Here is a 20,629-nt window from a genome sequence, read left to right on the forward strand (position 1 = left end):
TGCAACTTAACAGAATATAATAGAGTAGCCTGTGCGTTTAAGAAGTGTCAGTATTTACCTGGTTGGCTTGTGGTGATGACGTTATCGAGCAGTGGCCATGAACAAATTTTGCCCCATTTTCCCTAGGTTATCAGCACTTTACAGTGCATGTTGTGTCCCAGCTGTGGCTTTCTACATTTCAACTTGGTGTTTTCTGCCATGTCAGTGAGCTGGAAGTCAGTCTTGCGTATGATTTACATGTTGTTGCAGCACCTGGCAGTGCTGTCAGAATCATATTATGATGTGGTTACTCTGCGCTCTCTGCTCCAATTTGCTGTGCCAATGCCCTAGTTTTGTGGCTTGCTGCTTGGACATTGGCTTTCCTCCATAGTTACATTCTGAATGTGACACTGGTTCTGCTTCACTCAGATTTGTACTTGTTGGGGAAGAAACTTTAATAATTTAAGGTTCATCCAGAATTCTTTTTTCTGCGCTGAAACAGACGATTACTTTTTTTAATCATGCAGCTTTAAGCAACCGTGTCATTTGCATGTAGCTAATACAACTTTTGCACCCCTGAGTCTAGATTTTCAGATAATGTGTAGAAACTGTGACTAATGGTGTATATTTTTAATTTACTTTTGATCTGGTAAGAATTCTGTTTCTAGAATTGTGATAGATAAGAGATTGTTGAATATCGTATGACCAGAGAACGTAATCTCACTATGAACCTGGGAATGGAGGCAATACCTACACAAAGTGTTTTATGCATCTTATATGTGACTGTTGTATCATAGTTGAAACTGGTTTTTATTATCAACAATAAAAGCTGTTAACGAATAAAGTTATTGGGAAATGGGTGTAAGAATTGCAGGATCCAGAAACAGGTTTCTGCAAGATGTACAATTATAAACTGTATACAATATTGCTAATGCTCGCATATGCTACACACGCATCTCCCTTATCTGATAGAACGTTAAAAATTAATCCTCCTTTCCTCCTTCTCTCTCTCTCTCTTTGTATCTGTCTGTCTGTCTGTTTCTCTCTCTCTCTCTCTCTCCCTCTCTCTCTTGTCTCTCTCTCTGTGTGCCTGTCTCTCTGTCAATCTCTCTCTTTCTCTGTGTGCATGTGTGTGTGTGTGTGTGTGTGTGTGTGTGTGTGTGTGTGCGTGTTTTATTTCGTAATGCCCAAGTTTCCTCGCCTAAATAAGTAGTCCTACAGACGTTACCAGTGTGTACACGAATGTCTTACATAGTAACGTGGGTTCCTAGAATATTACTCAAAATCTCTGCTACTACGCTGTCAGTGTATATCACTCTGATATTCTGACCATCTGCCTTAAATGACAGTGACATTATAGAGCTCGTGATTTTGTGTCACTGTCGACTGGAGCAGTAGCTACGTAAGGAGTAAGACATATTATCCCAGACAGGCATCAGAGTATTGTTGTCACGTTTTCCAAGGTCCGATCAGTCGCAAAATCGAAACGATATTGAAAGTTATAAATGTTTAATTTGCAACATTTAGCTACACTTTCCACTTGTCTACATAGTCACCACTTTTACTAGACAATTGTCGTAGTTTAGTGCCAGCCTTTCAATACCCTCCTCATAGAAGGCAGCGATCTCTGCTATCTGCCAATTCTCCACGCTGGTGTGCCTGTGTCAAGTCGCTGCCCTCATAGTCAGCGGTTCATGTGAGCAAAGATGTAAAAATCAGACCGAGCCAAGTCTGGGCTCTGTGGTGGGTCATTAAACAGGTCCCATTGAAAACGCTCAGGAGGTTATTTGTTGCAGCTTATTCTGAACTGTCCTTCGTAAGCAATACATTCGCTGAACGAGATCATCAGTTGACACTTGCTTTCTTCTGTGACCACCTGCATCATGGACGTCTGCTAAGTCCTGCTTCAAAGTTACTGCCCCATTTCAGCACTTCGATGTCATGCATGATAGTTACGAAACACGGGCAGCATGAAATAAGGCGGAACCCCTCAGCATCAAGAAATCGAATGCACTTCACACTAGGGGGGCGAATAATGATCTAGACATCTCATGTGCTCAGAACGTAAAATTGCGAGATGCTGCTAACGACGGATTTACTAGAGACACTGTACAATAGTTTTGCACAAAGTTTCGTCGGATTTTCACCGTGGGTTTGATTTAGCGACCGACTGGATCTTGACAAAAGTAAATAAATAAATAGCATTCCCCCGAACTAGGTCCATCCTCTAAATCAAGCTGCTAAACTGAACTTTCTAGGCCGCAACCAAATTTGCATCCATTCTGCTGCAAGCCAGCAAGAGAGAAAATATATAACGGCAGAAAAGAAGTAAAAAGAAAACTGTATGTACGTAATTCGCCCTCTGGATTCTGGTACAAATAATACTTAATTTCCACGATAGCGTAATATTTCCTTCATTGTGGTTGAAGTTTCTTTTCTTTTCTGTCCCATAATTCAGTAAGCTGTTTGTAATTAGATGCAAGAGAGCAAAAACGAAGGACAGAAGTAATGGAAGAGGGTGGGCGAGACTGCCGTTTTGATGACCAGACCGCATAAGTAGCTGTTTTTCACGTGTGGAGTGATGTGGTTTAATTTTCATGTCGAGGAAACAGTGATTTGTAATCACAAAGCGCCAGAGAATTTAGTGCCTCTATTTTGGTTATTAACAATGGTAGACTAGTAATTTATAATGTGTGCGGTTCATTAGTAAATCAAAATGTGAAACTGAATTTAATTACTCTTGTTATACGTTGAATCATTCACATGAAATTTACAGCGCTACTAATTTACTGTCATTGAGCCCTAAATTTCAGTAAGAAATAAAATGCGAAAATTCAATTAGAGAAAACAGAAACCACCGGAAACCCGCTTGGAAACATTATGAAGTGTTTCGTGACATGTGCAACTTCATCCGTGTCTCCAAAGCACATCCACAAAAACATTGAGATTATAATGATATTTCTTTAATTTGTATACCGGTAAATATACTGCGCTGATTAACTTTATATGATGAAAACGCATCCACCTATTTCAAATCGTTGTCGCAGATCGCTAGTAGTCAGACATAAACATGTAGAAACACAAGTAGGCATGTAATCATTCCATAAAAATTCGTCGCTTCTTAATAGTTGATAAGTGTCACACAAAAAATTTGCTTATTATAAAGACTATTCCTTGCTCTATTACTATGTCTTAATCACTATATTGTAGGTAAGGCTTCAAGCTACTAGAACATAGCGTTAGGCTTTATGTGGCAATCACTATAGTCCATCCTGATTGGTAGTCCATAGGGCCACTCATTTCAGATGTTCTTATATCACCAAGCCAAAAAAAGGTCTCTCGAATAATTGTGTTTCTTATGAAAAAGGAAGGTGGCAGTATAGGGTCAGAATAAATTCACATACCGTTCACTGTTACGACTCAGTTAATGAAACAAACTGCAGTATACTACCTACCAAGTCAGGAAGTTGATAGTCTTGATGAAGAAACGGCATATTGTTGCAGAAGTGAATTACTTATCTGTTACGAGTTTTAGGGTAGTATCACAATCAAACCAGAGAAATACCGTCTATTCCCTTGTACATGTAGAAATTGTGCTGAAGTACACTAGAAAATAAATTATTACTCAAACTACAGATATAAAGTTATTTTCAATATGCCACGCATTTATAATTTTAAAAACCGTATGAGTAAATGGAGCAATACATTTTATTGCGTCCTTTAAGTGACCATACATAGCACTCAAACATTGATACTAAGTTGTTTCAGTTTGTTAGTAATACAGGAGCTCAAATCAGAAATAGCAGCTCCATGACTTGTAAGTAAAATGTAGGTTTGATTATACACATAATTTTCCGATGCAACCAAAGACGTCAGTCGATAACATGGCAGATAGTATACTATTTTTTCCAACATGAAAATGAAGAAGTGGTTGTGCCACGATTTTAATGTGAAAAGCAGAACAACAGCGAGAAAATTCAAAAGTAAGTAACATGAAACTAGTAATATTTCGTTAATATACAAATCGCGAAGTAGAGTAGCTAAACATAATTGTTTTCCACAGGTCGCCTGCAGAATTCAAATTGTAGTCGACGTTTTAATGATGAACTAACTGAAGACTGAAATATGTATCACGCAAAGTGAAGATGGGTGAAAGTCCGAAACGAGTGTAGGCCTAAATAAAAATACATAGAAAAACTGGTGGCTTACTCAATCCCTTAAAAAAACATAATTATTTTTAATTTTTGTTTCTGACAGAAAGATGGCTAGTTTACAACATTCCGCTAAAAGTGTCAACGAACTTCCCTAGATACCTTTCTAAGGCTGGCGTAAATGCTCTTTTTTTCTTTTGTTTTGAGTCATTATTTTTTTAATGGTTTGATGCGCTTGCCACAAATTCCTCTCCTGTGCAACCCGCTTCTTCTCACAGTAGCACTTGCAACCTGCGTCCTCGATTATTTACTGGATTTATTCCAGTCTGCCCTCCTCTACAGCTTTTACCCTCTGCAGCTCCCTCTAGAACCAACGAAGTTATTTCCTGACGTCTTAATAGATGCCCTGTCTTCCTGTCTCTTACTCTTCTCAGTGTTTTGCATATATTCTTTTGCTTTCCGGTTCCGCACAGAACGACCTCATTCCTTACCTTAGCAATACACCTACTTTTCGTCATTCGTCTGTAGCACCACATCTGAAATGCTTATTTTCTCTTCAGTTCCTGTATTTCCGAAGTCCATATTTCACTGCAATACAGCACTTTGTTCCAAACGTACATGCCCAGAAATATAATTAAGGTCTATGATTGATACCATTAGATTTCTCTTGGCCAGAAGTGTCCTTTCTGCTAATCTGCTTTATTTGTCCTCCTTACTTCGTCTTTCATGTGTTATTTTGATGTCTAGCTAGCAGAATCCCATAATTCCATCTGCTACGTGACCATCAATGATGTTGAGTTTTTCTCTTTTCTAATTTCTGCTACTGCCCATTAGTTCTGTCTTTCTTAGATTTTCTCTCAGTTAATATTCTGTACACAGTAGATAGTTCACTCCATTCAGCACACCCTGTAATTCTGCTTCACTTTCACTGACAGCAATGTCATCAGCGAATCTTGTCATTGATATTGTTTCAGCTTGAATTTCAATTCCATTCTTGAACCTTTTTTTTATACCCGTAATTACTTTTTCGATGCTACTACTGAAGAGTAATGGAGAAAGTTTACACCCCTGTCTTACATCCTTTTTGATCCGAGCTGTTCGTTCTTGGTCTTCCACTCTAATTGTTCCCTCTTGGTTTTTGTAAGTTTTATATGTTACCCCTACACCTTTTCCCTATTTTCTTCTGAAGTTACAACATCTTGCATCCTTTGACACGGTCGAACGCTTTTTCCAGGTCGACATATCCTATGAACGTGTCTTGATTTATCTTTACTCTTGCTTCCATAGACAACCACAATTTCCGAACTGACTCTCTGGTGCCTTTACCTTTCCTGAAGCCGAAATCATCGTCATTTAACACATTCTCAATTTTCTTTTCCATTCTTATTTATATTTTTCTTGTCAGCAGCTTAGATGCAAGAACTATTAAGCTGGTTGTGCCATAATTCTCGCATTTTCCGGTGCTTGCAGTCTTTGAAATTCCGTGGTTGATATTTTCCCGAAAGTCAGACGGTTTATCGCCAGGCGCATACATTCTACACAATAACCGTAATAGTCGTTTTGTTGCCACTTCCCCCTATGATTTTAGAAATTATGATGGAATGTATCTCATCTGCCTTATTTGATCTTAAGTCTTCCAAAGCTCTTTTAAATTCTTATTATAAAATGGATACCCTATCTCTTCCGTATCGACTCCTGTTACTTCCTCTATCACGTCAGACAAGTCTTCTCCCTTATAGAGGTCTTCAATGTACTCTTTCCACTTACCCGCTCTCTCTGCATTTAACAGTGTAATTCTCATTGCATTTTTAATGTTACCAATCTTCCTTTTAATTTCACCGAAGCTGGATTCCCTTTCCTATATGCTGAGTCAATCTTTCCGACAATCATTGAGCTATTCCTTATCGTGGTATATATAGCCCTAGAGATTTTCATCCGTATCTCTTGTTTCCTTGGTACTTCCGTATCCCACTTCTTTGCGTATTGATTCTTTCTGACTAGTCTCTTAAACTTTAACCTACTCTTCATCATCACTAAATTGTGATCTGAGCCCACAAATGCTCTTGGGCACGCCTTACAATCCAGTATCTGATTTCAGAATCTCTGCCTGACATGATGGAATGTAACTGAAATCTTCCCGTATCTCCCACCACTTTCCTAGTATACCTCCTCCTCTTGTGATTCTTGAGCAGAGTATTCAAAGTTACTAGCTGCTTGTTGCTTACACAGCACTTTACATGCAATTTCAAATAAAAACGCTGACCCTGAGCTGTGAGCAACATAGCACACTTAGTGCTGACAAGGGTGGGTGGGTGGCTTGATCTGCCTTTATATCAAAAACACGGTGGTGGCGCAAGCGGCAACAAAGTTCTATTCATTGCACAGTCTGGCACAAAATGTAATAGATCAGAATTAATACCCCTAAGAGTGGTCGCAAGTTTTCTAGCTGTATATTTGAACACGTTTCAAAAGGTTATGTTTCCAACGATCAGAGAATGTGGGACCGTAAACAGACAGCTGCATCCATTTTCTGAATTAATCGTAGCACTACTGATCATCATTTCAGAACGTGGCAGTGGTTCCTAATTGGTCTTGTCCGCAGGTCGTGGTCGTGCGGTAGCGTTCTCGCTTCCCGCGCCCGGGTTCCCGTGTTCGATTCCCGGCGGGGTCAGGGAGTTCCTCTGCCTCGTGATGACTAGGTGTTGTGTGATGTCCTTACGTTAGTTAGGCTTAATTAGGTCTACGTTCTAGGGGGCTGATGACCATAGATTTTAAGTCCCGTAGTGCTCACAGCCAGAGCCATAGGGCTGTGAAACAATTTTTATTCCGTTTTATTTGCATGCTAGCACATATACGGAAAGGAATGGGGTAATTTTAGTGCGATTACGGGCTCGAAATCGAAAAGAGATAGCTTAACCTTAGTGCGATCTATACTGCTCGCAAACGCCAAGCCTGGTGGGTGGGTTGATATACCTTTATATCAAAAACACGGTGCTGGCGCAAGCGGCAACAAAGTTCTATTCATTGAACAGTTTGGCACAAAATGTAATAGATCAGAATTAATGCCCGTAAGAGTGGTCGCAAGTTTCCTAGCTGCATCTTTGACTACGTTTCAAAAGGTTATGTTTCCAACGATCAGTATAAGTCGCTGCTTGCATTTGGGATAAAGATCACGAGCAAGTGTGGTCAAAGACACGCAGTATATGGAGTCACCAACAATCTGTCAACGGTTTGTCAGGGACGGCAGTGGAGCAGAAAGAAGTTCGGGCCATAAAGGAGAAAGAATCAGCAGTGACCAACTGTATGAAGAGGAAGAAGGCAAAGAAACCACTCCATTAAAGATATAATATGGACGTTCAAATAAAATGTGGTCTGGACCTGGAAACAACTGTCATGGTGAATATTCCATTGCGGATTAGTTGTCCAATCACATCTGTGCGAGGGCACTGCTAATGGTAGATAACCACGTTAAAAAGACTGAACAACGAAGGAACAATATTCTACGAGGCGGAAAGTGTAGTGTTAGCAACCTAAATGTGGCAGGGAAACCAGAAAAGCCGAAAAGAGCCACGCAGAAGGTCGGTCTCCATATCGAAGGGATCACTGTCGTTAAATGGGAAAAAGAAAAAGATTTATCGTCAGCCAAATATAGAAAATGGCAATAGCTACAGCAATCAGTTGTAGGATTTATTTTTATCAAACATAAACAAGAGTAGAGTTATACATGACGATGTCTCGGAAAATGGAGAGATCAGGTATATGAGACCACTGAACATGTTAATATATATATATATATATATATATATATATATATATATATATATATATATATATATATATATATATTAAACTGGATGTATCGTATGTATGTCTGCGTGTGTGTGCGCGCGCTTGCTTGTGTGTCTGTGTGTTTCACATCTCCTCCTAAGCCACTGGACCGATTTGAAACAAACTTGTCGCACATATCAATTAATGTCAAGTGACAATCGCTGCAGGGGTAATAACCACCTACCTATCAAAGGGGTGGGGGTGGAGCTGAAAAAGATGGTGTAACCCGCAATGTTTGAATTCCCATGATCTCTTGATCCAGTATTTCAGAATGAGAGCATACGACTTGCGCCAAAAGTTATAAATGATTTCAATTACTTTTGCGAAATCTTTTCTCGCTAACGACCTCAGCAAAATAGTGAAAGGAAAATACGGTTTATGGCATGCAACTCTTCATCTGGTCATGCAGTGAATGTGCTGTATGAGGCGTAACGTTATAGATTAGTACTTCTTTACCAACGACTGTATTCGCGACACATTCAGTGGTATACGTACGCACGTATACCACTGAATCTAAGTGAAAAATTGTATCATTGTACGACACATAGTTGAAGAGATGTGACATCATAAATAACTAAATGCGTGAAAAACTGCCACATATGATGCTTCAATTTATTACTTCATTACTACTAACTCCACTCGTAACATATATTGCAGAGAGTATCCATATATCCCATAGAATGTACCTATAAAATTACATCATTTTGTGTCTCGCAGTTCAGGCGTAATTACGTTATAAACATTGAGCACAAGGCCAGACGCTGCGTGGTAAGGGTGTGGAAACACAGTTACACTCCTGGAAATTGAAATAAGAACACCGTGAATTCATTGTCCCAGGAAGGGGAAACTTTATTGACACATTCCTGGGGTCAGATACATCACATGATCACACTGACAGTACCACAGGCGCATAGACACAGGCAACAGAGCATGCACAATGTCGGCACTGGTACAGTGTATATCCACCTTTCGCAGCAATGCAGGCTGCTATTCTCCCATGGAGACGATCGTAGAGATGCTGGATGTAGTCCTGTGGAACGGCTTGCCATGCCATTTCCACCTGGCGCCTCAGTTGGACCAGCGTTCGTGCTGGACGTGCAGACCGCGTGAGACGACGCTTCATTCCGTCCTAAACGTGCTCAATGGGGGACAGATCCGGAGATCTTGCTGGCCAGGGTAGTTGACTTACACCTTCTAGAGCACGTTGGGTGGCACGGGATACATGCGGACGTGCATTGTCCTGTTGGAACAGCATGTTCCCTTGCCGGTCTAGGAATGGTAGAACGATGGGTTCGATGACGGTTTGGATGTACCGTGCACTATTCAGTGTCCCCTCGACGATCACCAGAGGTGTACGGCCAGTGTAGGAGATCGCTCCCCACACCATGATGCCGGGTGTTGGCCCTGTGTGCCTCGGTCGTATGCAGTCCTGATTGTGGCGCTCACGTGCACGGCGCCAAACACGCATACGACCATCATTGCCACCAAGGCAGAAGCGACTCTCACCGCTGAAGACGAGACGTCTCCATTCGTCCCTCCATTCACGCCTGTCGCGACACCACTGGAGGCGGGCTGCACGATGTTGGGGCGTGAGCGGAAGACGGCCTAACGGTGTGCGGGACCGTAGCCCAGCTTCATGGAGACGGTTGCGAATGGTGCTCGCCGATACCCCAGGAGCAACAGTGTCCCTAATTTGCTGGGAAGTGGCGATGCGGTCTCCTACGGCACTGCGTAGGATCCTACGGTCTTGGCGTGCATCCGTGCGTCGCTGCGGTCCGGTCCCAGGTCGACGGGCACGTGCACCTTCCGCCGACCACTGGCGACAACATCGATGTACTGTGGAGACCTCACGCCCCACGTGTTGAGCAATTCGGCGGTACGTCCACCCGGCCTCCCGCATGCCCACTATACGCCCTCACTCAAAGTCCGTCAACTGCACATACGGTTCACGTCCACGCTGTCGCGGCATGCTACCAGTGTTAAAGACTGCAATGGAGCTCCGTATGCCACGGCAAACTGGATGACACTGACGGCGGCGGTGCACAAATGATGCGCAGATAGCGCCATTCGCCGGTCAACACCGCGGTTCCTGGTGTGTCCGCTGTGCCGTGCGTGTGATCATTGCTTGTACAGCCGTCTCGCAGTGTCCGGAGCAAGTATGGTGGGTCTGACACACCGGTGTCAATGTGTTCTTTTTCCCATTTCCAGGAGTGTATAAATAAAAACATGGCCAACTCTGGGATTCTCCTCTAGTCAGCATACAAAGAGAGAAGAAGACCTAATAATCATAAGGGACTGTAACCCTATAGCGTGGGAGGAAGAAAATACAGCGTTACGAGGGAATACGGCTTCGCTAGTAGGGCTGGGAGAGCAGACTGACGCCATGAGCTATTTAAGTGACACCTACTAACAACAGGTCCACTGTTGAGGAATCTCATGAGGACGATGTACGCTTGGAAAAGGTGAGAGGACACATGAAGAAATCAGATGGACAGCATCATAATTACTGAAACTCAGCAGATACAAAAGTATAAATAACTCTTGGTGAAAATAAGATCAGAATCGCAAATATTAAAAGTGCAAAAGGTGCTCCAGTGTTAATTAGAGAGCAGGTAGATGGAAACAGTACGCTGAGGACCTCTGTGAGTGGGCAGCGACTGACTGCTGAAGTGACGGAAGTAGAAATTGGTGTGTATTTCGAAGACATAGGGCGACCCATACTAGACTCAGACCACGACAGAGCTTTGAAAGAGATGCCGTCAATCGAGACAGAAGGCGTAGACAGTATCACTATGAAAATTCTTAATTTTGGGATGACATTGTATACAAATCATCGTACTTTGATTATTATCCATAAAATGTCTAAAATAGAAAAAGCGGATGCATCTGACAATATAGGTATCAGCTAGATAGCGCATGCATCCAGATTGATGACGGGAATAATATGCTGATGAATGCAAAACAAAACTGAGGATTTTAAGTCAGGCATTAGGAAAGATAAGGAAACAAGAGAGGCGGTGTTTGGATTGACTTGATAATAGATGCGGGAATTACTGTAGTGAAAACACAATAACAGCATTTGTAGACCGAAGAAAATCTCACGACAATTTTAAGACGTTAATGTTGGAAGTTAACCAAAAAAATGGTCCAAACTGTAGGAAGAGACGGGTAGTATAAAACACTGACAAGTACCATGAGAGAGCAATCGAAATGAAATGCCAAGAAAAGTGACCGGATTGAAAATGGCGTAAGGCAAAAATGAGCTCTTTCTGCCCTAGTGTTCAACTCCTAAATCGAGGAAAAGATTTCGGAATAAAATAATGGTTCAAGTGCGCGAATGAATTCGGGGCGTATAATTCAGGGCGTATCAATACCAATGATAACAAGGTAGTCTTCAGTGAAAGAGTGGAGGAATATCAGGACCTGCTGAATCAAATTAATAATCCATTAAGGGTAGCATGCGGATTGAGAGTAAACCAAAGAAGACGAACGTAATAAAAAGTAGCAGAACTGAGTTTAACGATAAACATAAAGTAAACTGGGGACCACGAACTAAATAAAGTGAAGGGACTGGGGACTGTGCTGCCACGGAAGCAAAATGACGCTTGACGTGCGAAGCAGAATAGCACAAAGAGGACAGTCCTCGCTCAATAACTATGTGCTACAATCAAACGTTGGCTCTAATTTAAGACAGAAATTCTCAGGAATGTACATCTGGAGCAACATTTTGCGAAAATAAACTTATACTGTGGTAATGCCAGAAGAAAAATGTGTGTGAATTCCTAAGGGACCAAATGGCTGAGGTCATCGTTCCCTAGACATACACACTACCTAAACTAACTTATGCTAAGAACAACAGACGCACCCATGCCAGAGGGAGGACTCGAACCTCGGCGGGAGTGGCCGCGCAGTCCATGACATGGTGCCTCAGACAACTCGGCCACTCCGTGCGGAAATACCAGAAGAGAAGAGACTCGAAGCGTTTGAAATATAATGTTACTGAAGAATTACATTAAAAGAAGTCCTCTCCAGTAAGTGTGGGGAAAGGAATATGTAGAAAACCGTCACTGCAAGAACGGACAGAATTGGAGGATATGTATCTAGACATAACACTACCGTGGTATTAGAAGACACGTAGAAGACATGACCTGTAGGGAAAGATTTAGATTGGAATACATCAAACAAATAATTGAACTTGTATGTAAAGACTAGCCCCAGACGTAAAGGTCAGCACAACCGATTTCCCTATACCAAAATAGGATTTCTGGGGGTAAATTCCATATATTTTTTACGTTTGTAAGAACCACAAGAATTAGCTTGGAAGTTTGCCAAGTCTTACGACCCATCACATTGGCCCATATATTCTTCACAAATTTCTTCTGTAGACTGCCACATGCAGAGTATTCATTTTTGACAAATCATAACGTTTCAGGGAACATCAGCTGCAACAAAACAAGACTATATCACGTTCAGTTCCATAAATCATCTTTCATTAAGAAATGTGTAACATTTTCATAACAAAGACGCACTGGCTTAGGTTTCTCCAAGACCGAATTCCTCCTTTCTTTCGCAATATTCGTCTCTGATGTTACCGCTCTAATTCCAAATACAGTGTGAGCAAGGAAATCAGTAAAAATATTGGTTGCGCAGAGAAAGAAAATGGTGGTGGAAATCCATGACTGTTGTTACTGTTCGACCCAGAGTGAAGTGGCGGTCAGAAACGCATCTGTGTTAGCGCATATACGGTTCGCATTGTAATTAACAGAGAAAAGTGACACACGTGAAGCTATACGAGAGCTGCATCTTTTTCAAGCTGCATTATAATACTAGGGCCTACCATTTTATTACTTTGTACAGGCCGCAGTGCTCGACACAGACCTCTCAGCCAACATCCACGGCCACCACCACGCTGCAGAATTTTGCTCTGCAGCAGAGGCCGCGTACATATTCATCCGTGCAGAACCACTTGCACGTGGAGCTGCGTGGAGCTCTTTTGTCTGCTCTTCGGGGCTGTCTTCCATTTACTTACGGCAATTAGACTCAATTTTTAAAGAAAAATTAATGAATTAGGGAGCAGGAAAATATAAATGTGTGGCATACTTCAGGTACAGAAAAGAGGATGAAAGGAAAGAGTATATATAGATGCCCCATCCCAACATCACCCCGGGAATGGAACTTCATACTGAACGAGTCACGCGTCCCTGTGTGGTGCTACTGGTGTTGCTTGTGAGTCCGCTGTGTGAGTTAATGTTTCTCAGGTTACAAAACAACAACTACTACTAGGTTAGCAAGTAAACTAATTTTGCGTGGCACTAAAACAATATCCTGCCGCGATGAAAGATAATTAAGTTATATAGTGATCATACGTGGCTGTCGAAACAAATAACAAACTACAATTAATCAAATTGCTAATGTTGTAAATACATATTTGTGCAATAAAACTAGTTTCTCTGCGCAGTGTACTTGTTGATTTTGCATATACTGCGCAATATCCATGATGTATCACTGTTGCATATTAACACTGTTTGAATTACTGCTTACTTACTTTATATTACATTCGTATTGTTGAATTTAGAATGATGTGTTCGCTTACATTATTACTTAACAACGATGTGTACATTTCCAACGTGAGTTCTAGAACTATATTTAACCATTGACTATTTTAAATATTTCTGCTTTTGATTAAATTCATGGATAATTAGATTTAAAATGAAATATAACTACATATGCTTCCGCACCCTGTGTCGTGATGATTAAAATTCTTCTGTGTGTACTACTGTCTCACTGTGTCAAACAATTTATTTATAAACTTAAAATGAATCTTTCGTCTGTATTGCAACGGCCTTCCTCAGTAAGGTTTTAATATTATAGTTTAAATATTTTATACAACGATATGGTATACCATCCAGAAGAATTTTGATCTTCAAAAATTGCGGTGTGTGACTAATGTTTTGTAACATGCTTTGTATGTTTTGTGTCTTGCATGTTTTGTATGTCTATGTCATGTCAAAGTTATCACTGTCACTCGTTAAATCGTCAGTACTTTAGCTACTCGAACTATCTATGGGTCCTCTCTTTTGTACTGATGAGTCTGTTCATCGATGTCATGTTCTGCTTTTGAAATGTTGGTGGTGGTTGTGCTCAGCTGCGTCCAATTATCTGGATTTCTCAGTGCGTCGTACTGTATAGTTTGCGTTATGTGTTCTATTTTGTTACGGAAGTGGCTGCATCTAATGCATGTCAAAAGGAAGTGTTCTGGAGAACCAATTTCCCCACGTGTGCACTGATTGACTGCTGAAAGTGACATGCTCTGTAAGTGCGGTGGATATGGACTGCGTCCAGTCACAAAATGAACCATGCCTCGGCTGGGGTTGACATGGTGTATAGGCAATTGCTCTCGGGTTTGGGAAAAATGAATAGATTCGACGGCCCTTATCACTTCCGTTCCACTCTTTCTTTAGTAAGCCTGGATTCTGCAAACCAATCGTTTGTGAGGTAACTGCGAATGTGTTCTTACGAACGTCACTGACAATATAAAATATTTTCCTAAGTAGTTCAAAAATGTTTGAAATAGAAACTTTTCGATTAAATATCGTCCTAATTAAGCTCACATTTCCCAGATGACTCATCGTTGGGAAATGTGGGACACGGCCACATTTTGCTGCTAACGTAAGACGACAGCTGACGCACCAATATGGTTCTAGATTGATAACAAGTGGAGCAGGGCCGGTCCTTGGCCTCCAAAATCGTTCGACTGCATTCCTCTGGATTATTCTGTTTGGGGCATCAAGAAGCGAAGTGTACAACACACCCATTGAAGAACTGGAGCAGCGTGTTGTACAGTCCTATGATGCAAGGATGTTTGAAAGAATTTGTAATTCTGTGTAGAGACGAGTGCAGTACTGAATTCAAATGCGAGGAAGTACTTTATCAGTTAAGAGTGCACATTAGATAGTAAGATACAACGTACTGAAGCAGTACTGATTTTTAAGTTAAGGTAAATCATACGTGAAATTTGTGCCCAATTATGGGAGTTAACCGAAAAGATGCGATCCAGTAATAATTTATTTAATACGAGTACTAGCTTTTCCCGGCCATGTGATGCTGAGGCTCAATCTGATTAAATTGAAAAGAAAGAAACGAGAGAGAGAGTACACGTTTCTAATATATAGCGTGAACATTAATAAAACCGACAAACTTCAAGGACGATTTCATGAGTGGAAATGGAGAAAAAGGTCTAATTTTCATGTATCTCGAAATGTATCGTTTGCATGCAACGACAATAAACCGTTCCGGAACACAGCACAAAGCTGCATCGCATCCACGTCACAACAATGTTGAATGTGGCCTCCATGGGATGCAAAGCACGCGTTCAAACGGCGCGTCATGGACTGCTGCAATCTTTCGCACTTTCCGGCCTCTCACTGAATAACGTCACAGGCACTGGTGAAGGGTCGCACATCAGAAACTGATTCAGCATAAAACGCATTTCAGGTACTCCCAGAGGTAAAACTTCAGGGGGTTTAATTCTGGTGATCTAGCAGGCCATACTACAGGCCCTCCACTTCCTATCCAACGTCCGGGCTACATCACGTTGCCGAGTTCCTTGCCTGGACCTTGTACTAGGTTTCATGTCAATATACTCTAGAACCTGCTTCTCCAAATCTGATGCACGCACAGCCCGCCGACCCTCTACAAGTTCGTCTTTCTGAAAGGACCCAAGATGACAAACACCAAAAAACGGCTTTACATGTTGTTTGATGTGGTAGGAGTCTCTGATGTTACTTGTTCTGGTTTAGCCGTGCTCCCTCTAGACCGTTCCACCTGCTTGGCCGTACACAAACACAATCTCGGCTTGTTCCCGACAGGAACACCGGTCCATTCTGGTGTTTACAGTACGCTGTGAGAATCACACAGCCTGCAGCACACAAGGAGCACACGATACGTGGTCAGAGGAGCTGCCACTCTTCAGATCCCTCTACAGTGGCAACGATGCACTTCCGGACACATGTTCATATTACCTTTTCTCCTCAGTTGCCAGTCAGCAATTCGTCCGTACAATTTCTCGGTTTCAAAAATTTAACCCTGTTTATTACGTACATATTTTTAGATCGAATGTAATAGCGTGACTATAAATGTGTTATGAGTGATGAAGAAAAGACACATGTATATGAAACATGGAGTCATAATGCGTAAAGTTTGGAGTAATCCATTTAGAATATAAGTTATCGTTGTAAAACAATATGCGTTTTTTGTCGGACATACTTCACTTGCTACACCCTCTCCTGCACCCAGCTGCGATCTGTTAAGACGCATGTATCAATGTAAATTTCTTGAATTGGGAATAATCACTCATTTTTGTTCCAACATTGTACAACAGTCTTTTATTTTTGTATCACTAATACGCTTGGTAATAAATTTTACAGTCGAAGCGCAGCCGAGTCTGTATGAAGGCGAATAACTAGCGAGCGCGATGCCTGCTTAGCCACCAATCAGGCTATCTTGCTGAGATTGCTACGAATTGATACAGAACCTCCTTGTTGTTTAATTTACGAAGACCGAATTGCTAGTGCAAGCAATATTGGCGCACTTAAGATATCTGAAGCTGACACAGTGGTAAGAAAAGCGTCTTACTCTCGAAACGCATTGGCTTAATACTTCTTGCAAGTTGACATTTTCTGTTCATCATCAGTTTTATTTTCCAAAAGAACTAAAGTGCCTACATGTCTTTATTCAACTGAAAGCGTTCTTTTCTTCGAAAATAATGTCATTTCTGACTGCTATTTAGTCCTATTTGCCATAATTTCTCCGTGTATCCTCTGGCAACACTTTTCAAGATATCTTTAAAGAGTTTCCCAGGTATAGCGCTTGCTATGTTTCATGAATATAGAGGAGTATACTTAACTTTCATTAGTCAAATAAACGAACTACCAATAACTTGTAAACAAAAAGTACCACAGTACTAGGTGAAATTTTATGTGAATAGTCATGGAATTAGCCGAACACTGACGCGATTATAGCTTGGAAAGAAATTGCAAGATGAACAACGACAAAAATGAAAAAAAAGATAAAGGAATGTAGCCGAAATAAATCAGGCGATGCTAAGGGAATTAGACTAGGAAACGAGATACTAAAATTAGTAGATGACTTTTGTCATTTAGGTAACAAAATAAATGTTGGATGTATCCTAAACATAAAAGGGAAGGATTCTGAGCGAACTACTAGATTGCTAGTCGCTGTACTAGGTCTGCATGATGATAATACTGGAGCAGTAAGCTCAGACACTTTCGCCTTCACATCTGTTTCAAAATGTGAAAAGATTTTTCAGAGACAGGTGCCAGTTATAAAACTTGTTGATTACTCACATTATTTAATGAAACATAGATGTTCTCTGTCATCTTGGCGTAAGCTGCGTTCATCCAGTGCAAAAAGACAAGGATAGCCTGATATACGGGAATACTCACTTGTTATGTTGGTCTTGTGTTAACGTATTTTTTTTTAAACAGTCACTCGCTTTGTTCAAATGAAATGGCTGTCATCGTGTGGTGTCTTCGGTTATCTCCTTGGAATTTATGTAACCACTGTTCCAACTTCCAAAAGACAGTTGACACACAACTTCACAGTCAACTCTCCTATGCAGCAGAAACAAGATAGCGGTCGAAACAAAGACTGTGCCGATCTGACTATCGATATCTCGATTCCTTTGTTGTCAAGCACTTAAAATGCTTTCTGCTCATTTTTCTGCCGCTTCTCCGATGTTGGTCGAAGAAATATATTACTATAAAGAAATTGTGACTATTTACTATACAAGAGTCGTATAAAATTTATTTGACACAATTAAAAAGATATTGCTGTAACATAGAGCAGTATTTATCATTAATTTCTTGTTGTTTTCTATTTTAACAATACCGAATTGACGTTGGTGAAGAAATGTGAGCTGTTGAACTCTGTAATTTCCTTTAGAATTTCGTTATTTCACTTCCAAATTTTTGCAACTGGTAGCGGGCTCAGAAAAACGTTTTCAGTCATCGAGGAATAGCTAAGTTCTTTCTTAACTATTACTTTCCTTTGATGTCCTGCGTCTCTTGTAATTTTTGGTAATTTTTGTTTCGGTTTCTGTACACGTTGCAGCTAACCATTGGCTAGCTGTGTTTTATTCAGGCTACCTTCAGAATTTCGTTGTGTACATAGCACGCAAGATTATCGAAAGCTTTCTCTTAATCTATAAATGCTATAAATATAGGCTTACCTTTTTCAACTTACCTTCTAGGATACGTCAGTGGTTTAGAATTGCTTCGTGTGTTAATATGTTTCACCATAACCCATACTGAAAATGCCCAATGTGTCATTTTCGCGGTATTTCCAGTTTTCTGTAAATAATTCGTGTCAGTATTTTGTTTGATTACGATATACCCTATACATCATCAAGCGAATTTTCCGTCGGTGTTTATCAGAACATGACAATACTATTAAATAGGATACACTTTCCAAATGTTTACAAAATTTTATTTATTTAATCAAGAACCAGCTTTCGGATTCTTAGGCCGTCGTCAGGCTGTAACTGAATGTCACAAACATAGATAGTGGTGGTGGTGGTGGTTAGTGTTTAACGTGCCGTCGACAACGAGGTCATTAGAGACGGAGCGCAAGCTCAGGTTAGGGAAGGATTGGGAAGGAAATCGGCCGTGCCCTTTCAAGGGAACCATCCCGGCATTTGCCTGAAACGATTTAGGGAAATCACGGAAAACCTAAATCAGGATGGCTGGAGACGGGATTGAACCGTCGTCCTCCCGAATGCGAGTCCAGTGTGCTAACCACTGCACCACCTCGCTCGGTCACAAACATAGAGCAAATGGCATGTTACTAACACAGGTATTACTTATACAAACATACAGAACATACAAATGATGGCATGGGAAGTGATTACAAAGTAAAGTAACAGTTACATTGAAATAAAAGAAAGATTTTTATGTGAGCCCAAAAAACTTATTTCGCTTCTATTTAATTGAATGCGTGACATAAAGATGTAATTTTGTACTACACGCCAGTATTATAATATCTTTTGTATGTCCTGTATCAATACACTGATGGAAAAAAAAATCACAACACCAAGAACGAAGTGTGCTACATAAACGAAATTTTGTAGGCATGTTTCTATATCTGTAGTATGATGTCTTCCCAAATTTCGCGTCAGTCACGTAAGAGTTTCACTAGGAGCGCCACAACAAGGATGCTGATCAGGTTTGCTTTAAATACACGCTGTAAAGGTCGTGAGCGTTAGTTACCTTTGGCGACAAAAACGCCATTATCGACACCTCACTGAGCTTCGACAAGTCGTGTAATAGGGCTGGGAGAAGATGAATGTTCCGTCTGCGATATTTCAGGAAGACAAGAATGTAGCCACTGTACATGACTGCAGGCTGTGGTGGTCACGAGAATGTACGGTTGCAAGAGACTGGTCTCTGCACAGCTACGTGTCTGTACCGAGAGGGAAGGTCATCGTGTTTGGCCTATGGCTCTGTCCCATCGTACTGTATCTGCAGCAGCAATTTGAGTAGTTGACACCACAGTGACACAATGACTGTTACAGATCGGATACGTCAAGGACAGCTCTGACTTCTAAGCTCTATAACGAGCATTCCACTGACACCAAACTTTGGCTATATGCGACTCCAGTTGTCTCAAGCGAGAGCTCATTTGAGGGTAGCGTGGAAGTCTGTACTGTTTTCGGATGAAAGTCGGTTCTCCCTCTCAGCCAGTGATGGCCGTGTGTTGGTTAGAAGGAACCCAGTCGAGGGCCGGAACCAAGCTGTCTGTGTGCAAGACCTATTGGACGTACACCTGGATATATGTTCTGGGGTACGATTTCGTATGACAGCGGGAGAACTCTGGTGGTTATCCCACGCACCCTGACCGCAAATCAGTACGTCAACCTGCTGATTCGACCTGTTGTGCTGCCATTCATGAACAGCATTCGAAAAGGTATTTTCCAACAGGATAACGCTCGTCTACACACCTTTGCTGTAAACCCAGCATGCTCTACAGGCCGTTGACATGTTGGCTTGGCCGTCCTGATCACCAGATCTATCTCTATTCTAACACCTATGGGACACTATCGGACGGCAACTCCAGCTCCATCCTGAAATAGCATTACAGTCCCTGTATTAAGCGACCAGGTGCAACAGGCATGGAGCTTCATGGCACAAACTTACGTCCGGCACCTGTCTTCAACAGACAATGCATGCACGTTTGTAGGCTTCCATTGGACCTTGTGGCAGTTACACCAGTATTAACGTACCAGCATTTCAAATTTGCAGTGGTTATTCTCGTACTTGCATTAACCAGTGATCTTGCAGTGTCAATCATTTAAATATGTTAGCTAGACAAATGCAGTCCCGAAATTTCGTTACTCTAAATTAGTTATTTTCGTACTGCGTTTTTTATCCTTTAGTATAATACCTGTGTAAGTCGCACGTAATTTTAAGTGTGGATGCGATACTCAGTTGCATCTGAGCCGAGGGCCAATTTGTGAGTAAGGAAATAGAATTTGGCATGCAGTAATTCCATGGAAACATCTTGATCGCTAAAAACTTTATTTATGATGCGTTTCGAATAATCATTATCAGATAAAATGTGGTTAAAAAAGCTCATAAAAGTAAGCAATAGAATAA

At 41.2% G+C, this 20,629-nt stretch overlaps 1 non-coding gene across 1 annotated transcript; it reads right to left on the bottom strand.

Annotated features, from left to right (window-relative positions):
* Positions 1 to 18,717: 18,717 nt before the first annotated feature.
* Positions 18,718 to 18,790, bottom strand: Trnaa-cgc (transfer RNA alanine (anticodon CGC)). Its single transcript has one exon. It is a non-coding gene; the product is annotated as a tRNA-Ala (tRNA).
* Between the last annotated feature and the right edge of the window lie 1,839 nt (positions 18,791 to 20,629).

The sequence above is a fragment of the Schistocerca gregaria genome, chromosome 5, assembly GCF_023897955.1.
Source record: "Schistocerca gregaria isolate iqSchGreg1 chromosome 5, iqSchGreg1.2, whole genome shotgun sequence".
Lineage (NCBI taxonomy): Eukaryota > Metazoa > Arthropoda > Insecta > Orthoptera > Acrididae > Schistocerca > Schistocerca gregaria.